Raw genomic sequence first — 9,147 nt, 5'->3', positions numbered from 1 at the left:
ATTTGGCCCTACAGTGGCCTCAGTGGCCTAAGTGTCTCCGGAGAGGGAAGGATTGGGTTCTCAGGAAATTGGGCGATGCTGTTTTGAGGAGCCTGACACGTGGTGATGCCCAGGAGGGGCTTCTGGAGGAGGAAGAAAGTCCAGCGCAGGAAGGGATGGAAAAAATGGACCCACCTACCTAGAAAGTGAGCTGGAGCTTGAGAAGGCCTCCTCTGAGGATTCTAGGCCACTGTGAAGGCCAGTGGTCATAGGAGACACACATTTGGGCCTTGCACTCTTGTCAGCTCAAGGCAATCATGCAGTGTGGGAAGGTAGCAGAAGGGTTGGTGTCTCTGACCAGCTGTGAAACAAGGATGAAAATGGAGGAGAAGTGCCAGTCAGGCCCAAAGCATCTTCTCCTCACACCCGAGCAGCTGCCATCTGTCCTGCTGTTTAACAGTGTGAATGGGTGACCCATCTCCTTGCCTCCAAGCAAAAGGCCAATGGCAGAGACGGTCTGTGGGCAGTCTTAAACACCTGGTAGTTGGCCCTGGTGATGCCACCAGAGGTGGCTGGGCTGGAGTCTAGATTCCAGGGGAAAGCAGTGGATCTCCCCAGTCTAGGCCAAGAGTTGTTGAAGGACTGAGAGCCTTCTGCCCTGGTCTCTCGGGTTTATAAAATGGAGATTAGAATACCTGTTCCTCCCTCAAGTATGTTATGAGGGCAAAACATGAAGTCAGATACCGTGTTTCCCCGAAATTAAGACCGGGTCTTATATTAATTTTTGCTCCAAAAGACTCATTAGGGCTTATGTTCAGGGGATGTTATCCTGAAAAATCATGCTGTGGCTTATTTTCCAGTTAGGTCTTATTTTCGGGAATACACGGTAACTACACATTAGTTTATTGTTGTAAAATACACATATAGCTTACTCTCTTAACCATTTTTCAGTGCAGAGTTCAGTGGCATTAAGTACATATACAACATTTGCATTGTTGTATAACCATCACCATCACCATCACACAGAACTTTTCGTCTTCCCAAGCTGAAACTCTGTACTCATTAAATACTAACTCCCCATTCCCTCTTACCCCAATCTTTGGTAACCACCATTCTACTTTCTGTCTGTATGAATTTGACTCTAGGTTCCTCATATAAGTGGAATCATACAGTGTTTGTCCTTTTGTGTCTGGCTTATTTCACTCAGCATAATATCCTCAAGGTCCATCCATGTTGTAGCAGGTGTCAGAATTTCCTTCCTTTTCAAGTCTGAATAATAATACTCCATTGTGTTTATAGACCACATTTTGTTTATCCATTCATCCATTGATGGACACTTGAGTTGTGTACACCTTTTGGCTATTGTGAGTAATGCTGCCGTGAACATAGATGTACAAACATCTCTTTGAGATCCTACTTTCTTTTGGATAATCGCCAAAAGATTACCCATGTTGGATCACATAGTAAATCTACATATAATTGTTTGAGAAACTTTCATACCATTTTCCATAGTGGCTACACCATTTTACATTCCCAACAGTGGTGCACAAGTTCCAATTTCTCCACATCCTCACCAACACTTGTTATTTTCTGTTTTGTTTTTTGAAATAACAGCACAATGGGTGTGGAGTGGCATCCAATTGTGGTTTTGAAACAGTTTTTTTCAGTATAAATATAAAACATAATGAAATAATACTAATAGAGCAAATTAACTACAGGTTTAGCAGAGTGGAAATAACCTGATTACTATTTCAAATCTCTGATCTTTAATTTTTGAGTCCAGTTCTAGAAAAAGGGAAAGAGGAGAAATGGCCCAGATAGAGGGGTGCACAGAACCAACGCTGTTTCGTGATCCTGTTTTGGCCTCTCTCTAATCCAAGCTGGAAAATCGAGGGACTATATAGTTTTAGTGAATCTATTCCTTTCTTTATTTCCAAATGGAGACCAGAGAATCACCCTCTCTTAAGCAGAGGAGAGAGAGAAAAAAAATTGTGTTTGCCTTCTTCCTGGATTCATTGACTTATTCCAATTGAAAGAGAAGCTAGGGTCCCAGACATTTGCTGTGTGGACTGGTAGAAATCTTTGAAGTCCTTTTTCCTAGAAAGGGGCTGAGAACCAGCAAATATGTAAGCAGCAGCGCTGCCCCTTGTTTGGGAGCTATCTCACACGCGGAGCACCCCTCTACTTCCTTACGTGGCCCTACTGACTGGTAATCTCAGGTCAGCCTTATTTAGTAGTTATGTGTAGAGTATTTACAGAGTGCTCTATTATCCTTTCTTCTTCTTTTTTATATTCCAGCCTGGGGAAACAGGTTGGTTTCCATTTCCCCCACACATTAAGTGAAAATATCCAGAGTGGGCACAAGGTAATAAATGGAAAGGACTGTGGTGACAAGGTCATGGCCGAGGCTCCTAGCCTGAGCTTTTCCTTGGCCCACTGAACCACACTGTTTCTTTCATGTGACAGGAGGGTTGGCACAGGACAGAGATGGGAGAAACCAGAGCAGCAGGCCTTGGCAGAGACCTCAAACTCCCTCCTGCCAGCAGGCAGACTTTCCACTTGCTGAACTGCTGAAGGTCAGTGATGTTTAGCTCTTTGGGATTCAGGGGTGTGGAGGAAGGCGGCTCGGAACCCCCTTTGGGAGGGGTTTTGTGGAGGCAGATCTTAGTACCTCAGCTCCAGTACTTGGCTTGCCCTCCTCTTTAACTGCTGTGTCTGCTCCCCAGAGAGGACTTACTTCACATCAGGAGCTCCGTAACTTAAGACAAAAGAAAAAATCACTACTGTGACACACGTTCACACACAATCATTTCCTCTTCTCTTGTTAAAGCTACTTCCATGTGAAAGAGAAGATGCAGAAGAATTACCGTTCTGGGGGACTCTGGGGCCGGGAGACCTCTCAGTATTCTGAAAGGGCTTTGTAGTGTTTGGATTCAAGCCATTTGTTTCTAGAGAGAATCACATTGGGTAGGAGCTCGTTTTTTCCATTTGCAATGGCTTATTAAGTATAAGCATCTCTCTTCTCTGTTTATTGAGTGATTAGCTCTCCCTCCAACTGACCCTGCCAGGGGACATAGCCAAAGTCTATCCTTAACACACAGTTAACCTGCAAAATGTCCTTCCCGTTAACCCAGAGACCACAGACAGGACAGGCATCGTGCTTAATTCTGGTGTCTTATTTTTATAGTCTGCAATGAGGATCTCCACTGATGACACAGTGTGCACTAATGCCACCCATATTTCCACGGTTCCAGTCCAGTCCCAGTGTCTCCACTGTGAAATGGAATCTAGCTCTATCAGAGGCAAGCCAGCATTGTGCCCTCTGCATGTGGCTTGGCTGGGAGGCTGTGGCCTCATGGCTCAATTGCTGTCACTGGATCTTTTCTAATTTGTACAAGGACCCTTCCGACAGAAGACTGTCCTTCCTGGCCTCGTGGGACTTGACAAGGATTAAAGGAAAAGGCTCCTTCGAGCACCTGGATGCAAGCAGCTGAAAAATCAGAAAACTTGTAAGCAGCAAAGATTAACTAGCCGATTGCTAGCTGGTTGCCTGGCTGAACTAGATGGTTTCTATCCAGTAGTCAGGTTAGTATAAGGATGGACTGGCTGTGCTTGCAGACCCAGCCTTCATCAGTTAGATTCCAAAGATCAGAACAGAAACAAAATCATGCAATTTACCCAAATTTCAGAGACTAAATTCAGCTGTAGGGTTTGTTCTGGAAATGAGGATGAATTATTTCTAAGTGGATTCTTTCTCTTCTCTGCCAGTTTCTTCACAGTGGTATAGGAAAGCTGAAGATTTATCATTCATATTGTTATATAAATGTTGTCTACCTGCATATACCATAGGATAGACTGTAACAAAGTAATTAAACTATTTCCCATCTCCTCCGTCTTCTCGACGGAAGCTCGGTGCTGTTGCTCTGCATCGTCCCTTTGTGATAAGGCTGCACTCTTACTGGTCCACATTTAGGATTTGTGTCTGAGTGTTGTACTTGCTGTGTGAATCTATATTATTTTACACTTGGTAGAATACAAGATGGAGGCAGATCCTGTGTATAGTAAGACTTAGCATCTCGTCTAAGGTTTGGGATTATTCAATATGGCAGTCACTTTATCTTTACCATTTCCTGAAAACAAATAGATCTCACATTGCAGTACTAAGGGAGGGTTCTGGGTGCTGGGCGCTGTGTTTGTATTTGTTGCTGGTGCCATTGAATTCTTCCCTGTAAGTGCACATATAACTCCACCCTTGTTTCTTCAGGTGGTACCCTCAAATCCATTCTGATCTGTTTGCCTCTCCATAACAACGAATGGTTCCAGAACCCAGAAAAGAAAGAAAAACTCTCTACTCTGCAAAGATAGACTTGAGCTCTGTTTGATCTCAAGATTTACTGCATTATGTTCCAAAATTTCTGTGTGTGTGTATCATACCAAACACAACATACATGCATGCACAACACACATGCACACATAACACACACAACACATAACACACACAACACAAACACATATGTGTCTTAAGTCACATCGGGTCTCTGGCCACTGCTCTTCTTCCTCTGGGTGTCCAGGGGACCATGTCCTAGAAGGGGGACCTGAGTTGGCATCAGGTAAAATGGTGGCCAAGCCCTGCTAGTCCTCTGAGATGAAGTGTGGTTACCTCAGTTGAGAGCAATTGGATGAGGCAAGAAAGGTGACTTTTTGTGTTTCTTGTACTTAATTTATAATTTGTTTTCTCCTTATTTTCTTTTAAGTCTCCCTGGAAAAAAAAAAAATTACCCATCTCAGCAAGGCTAAGAGAAATCCCCAGAAGCAAGATTTTCTCCCACTTGGGCCAGAATATTTAAAGATAGCTGTGTAGTCCTTTGGCAAACAGAATGGGGCAGCAATCATGAAGTCAGAGGTGCCCGCCGGGGGTGGGGGGAGGGCACTGGTTCCCCCTCCTCACTGGGTATCCTCCCGCTGAAACTGCAGCCTCTGCGCTTTTTTTTCATAGCAGAAGTCCTGTCCCATGGCTGTGCTTATTAAATCCATACCTACTGAGGGGTGCAGGCGGTGTGTCCAAGTTACAAAAAGCAAGTTACAGGACGAGCATGATGTGCCTTCCTGGAGTAACAATTTACTACATGATTCTTTGGGGGACAAGTTCAGGAATTTAACTGAAAGATCATTTCAAACTACACATTTATGTGAAAACCAGCATGGATCTATTGTACAATAGCATACGAAATCATCATATAATTTAAAAAACAAAAACCAAGACTTGAAATGCGTTTTGTGACTGGGGATGATGGCTTTGAACCAATACCTATCCCTTCTTCGCATCCAAGCACAGGCAGTTTCTTCTGACAGTGATAGTTTGGTGGAAAATTTTGAGACTACTACCTTAGAACTTATACCCCCTCCTTTATGTGGTTCGGATTTAAGTTTCGGAACGTTACATTTTCAGAGTCATCCTCTCTCCATGCACCGCCCCCACCCCCACCAGCACATAGACAGATTTGGGGCCACCTGTTCACTCCACAGCCAGGAGGATGGAGAAGCTCCCTCTTGCCAGATTCTCTCCTTCATCCGGTCTAGTCCACAACAATGCCCTCTCCTGCATTTCGGGAGGAGAAGCTCTCACTTGGCTCCACTTCCAGGTTCTGTGCTTGGACCGAGCGCAGTCTGCACAATGATTAAGTCAGTGGGACTGGCTGGAGGGAGACCTGTTGTTCTGGGGGGAACAGCTGGGAGGCCCCGACACCTTCACATGGCCCGCTTGCTCCTAGGCGTCTGACCATGCTCCCCACTGACATAAGGTGCCACGTTTGTATGTGTTGCTGGTGCCATTGAATTCCTCCCTGTAAGTGCACATATAACTCCAGTCTTGTTTCTTCAGGTGGTGCTCTCAAATCCATTTTGATCTGTTGGTGTCTTCATACCAAGGAATGGTGCCAGAGCCCAGAAGAGAAAGAAAACCTCTCTACTCTGCTTTCTGCTTTTTCCTCCCAAAAGTGAGTGTGTGTTTGGCTAGTCATCTGCAAACTCTGTGTCCGTCACTGTGCTCCAGAGTTATGCCTCTGGCCATGGTACCCATCTGTTCTTCTGGCCAAGGGCTTGGGAGAGGGTTTATCTCTTCTGGGCAGGGACAGGTTGGGTGACGTTCCACTGGATAAACCAACACAAGGCTGCCCTTTACCCTGAGCAGAGATTGTGGAAGAGAGTCAGTTTAGCAATTACATTCTCTAAACAGTCAATAAGGCAAAGACAATGTCTTGGAAACAACGTATTACATCAGTATGGTGAAAATACTATTTCGTATAGGCTTTAGACTCCTAGAAGATAAAAGACATCTAGTTTATTTCACATATAACCTTTTTATTTCACATCTAGTTTGTTTCACATCCAGTTTATTTCACATAGAACCTTCTTTTATTCATATCTGATCTTTTCCTCATATACAGTTGTTACACAGAAGTTCACCCTGCCTTCTTTGTCCCTCTGTCTCTCTCTGTCTACAAATATGAGATAATGTATGTATTGGATTTATATATACACTGGGGGTGACAAAAAATGTATACACATGGCTTGTAGTCATCTTTTGTTATCAGTATATGTTGAGTATTACAATTTTCATACAGTTTTTTCCTTTCTTAACATATGTATACATATTTTTGGCATTGTGTGTGTGTGTGTGTGTGTGTATCAGAGTGGGACCTGTACAAAATGTATTTTATAATATGTTTAATACACACTTATTATAATATTATGTATGTTTTTTCAGATAGACTCTTCAACCAGTTGCCTTGAATTTCATCTGATATAGCCTTAGGCATGTCCATTAGAAACCAATACATTTGTCTAAATTCGGTAAAATCTCGAGTCAAATTTTCAACTGTGGTGATTTGTTGGGAGGGTACTGCATGGTTCTCAAGAATCAGTGTATGTCTCTGACACATGAGCTGGTGCTGTATGGACATGTCCCTAAGCTGTCTCATATCTGGGATATCTGTCACTACATTTTCATTGTTCCCTCCACGCCACTGCATTTCAAGGTTGCTCTTCTTTTCTTCCTCCTTTGAAAATGGGAGAAGAATAAATAAAATTCACACTTATAAGGAAAATAATGAAGCAAGTTGATATCTTGGTTATTGTCTAGTTGGTGGAGTTATTGATTCACTAAGAGCTTATTAGAACAGATACCATCTGCTGTTAGGGAATGAGTTTCTGAGAAATACACAGTGTTTCAAAGTGAAAGGTTGTTTGTTTGTCTGTATGTTTCTCAAGACTTATCTGAGTTTATCAATTAAAAATATTGGCCTGACTTAAGCACAATCTTTCTGGTTGCAAAGAGGACCTGGATGTTTTTATTTACCCTTTTCTTCCTTCAGCCTTACCTTGTCTCTCCATAAAGTGGACATTGGAACTAAAGTGGTGTTCCTCCTGACTTTTAAGATCCCACACATTGATGGCCTGAGTAATCCAGTGAATTTCACCATCCTCATCTGACATTGTGTGACTAAAACACCCAAAATCTGAGTTCAGAAGCAAATTCACGTTCTAAGTTTTTTGAGAGATGTGTACACAATCTCACGTGCTTCTTTCTCCTTTTTTTAGATTGCAATTTAACTTTCTTCCTCTAGGAAAAAACCAAGAAGAAATATCACAGAATAAAGTGAAAGTTTTGCAAAGTGTATTTAGTATAAGAATTGAATACTGGAACAACAGGTGAAAATGACAGGTAGTAGTAAGCAAGAATATCGAATATCCAAAAATAATAACCGTCTCAATGTAATTCTGTACCTAGATAGGTCCTAGGGGGAATGTGATTTCCACATCAGTTTCTGAGGCAAGGCCCTCATGGAGAGAAAGGGATGACTAGCGTGGTTTCTCTGTGGAAAGCAGGTCTTTCCTGTGGAGAATTGCAGGATTACTCCTAAATGGATTAAGAGGAAGTCCTGGAGAAAAAGAGCCTGCATTTCCTTACCTGCAGTCAGTGAGCGGCCAGAGCCATTAGAAGGGCGGATTCCCCTGGTGTGTAATACACCAGCAGTGCAGCCCCCCTCCCCAGGCCTATCGCAGCTTTGGCCTCCGGCTTTGTGAAACGGTTTAAGACCCTGGATTAACTTTGGGCCATAGAAACTGCACATTGACAGTTTTTTGGGGGTTTTTTTCCCCCTTCAAATTGGGCATGAACACACATTGGTCTGTCATTAGGCAGGGTGGAATGGATGGTCTTCCCTCAGTGGGAACTTTGTGCAATGTGCTATATCATTTGCGAAAGATCTGGCAAAGAAAGCCAGAAAGATTACACAGCAGCTCTGGATTCTGTCCAGCTCCCCATTCTCAGCCCAGTTCACTTCTTTTAGCATCTGGGAGACTCTAACAAATGCGATTCTCTACTTGTGATACTGAAAGGGAAAACATACTTCCAGGACCCTCCCATACCATCATGTGTTTGATGTCAGAAAATCAACATGTTGTCTTGTCATGTTGCAAACATTTAGGGATGAATATCATTAGGGTTCTGACTGTTGGGAAGACTATGGAGGGTAGGAGTGCCCCTTCACTAATAGGGAGTCAGAATATACTTGGGATTGTAGCAAGCTCTTTTGCTAGAAAGATCTTTTCTCAGGACTGCTAAGCTTACCAGCAGCTTATGGACAGAACTAGAAAAGGGGGAGGGAATGGGAAGATGATGGAAAGGATATTTTCTGCAACTCTCGCTTCCCTAGGTAACTCCTCAGTGGTCAGTTTCTAACTGCTGCAATGGTGTAGACTTGCTTTTACCAGTAAGGATTGATTAGAATAGAGATCATGCTCATTAAGGTAGACATGATGCCAATCTAATATGATCAGTAGTGAGAGGGTGGCGGAGGGATGGCAGAAGAGTGTGAGTACAAAGGGTGGTACACAAGGAAACTGAAAATTAGTTTGGAACAGTGGTGAAAATCCAAACACATTTCTCTGAGGGTAGTATCAAAAGAAATCCACTGTGAAAAAACTCAAGGTAATACCAGAGGATGGAAAAACCAATGGCAGAGAAGGATTGGTCAAGGATAGCATGAGAACTTGTGGAATTCAATGCTCCAGGACCTTGGAACTGCTGGTTGAGTTGGCGTGGCAAGCAAAGGAGGCCCTCTCTCTGCCTGTTCTGATTCTCTAAGGTGGCAGGGCTCACCTCGC

The sequence above is a fragment of the Rhinolophus ferrumequinum genome, chromosome 13, assembly GCF_004115265.2.
Source record: "Rhinolophus ferrumequinum isolate MPI-CBG mRhiFer1 chromosome 13, mRhiFer1_v1.p, whole genome shotgun sequence".
In the NCBI taxonomy this organism is placed as follows: Eukaryota; Metazoa; Chordata; class Mammalia; order Chiroptera; family Rhinolophidae; genus Rhinolophus; species Rhinolophus ferrumequinum.
Note: the sequence above shows the minus strand (reverse complement) of the source record.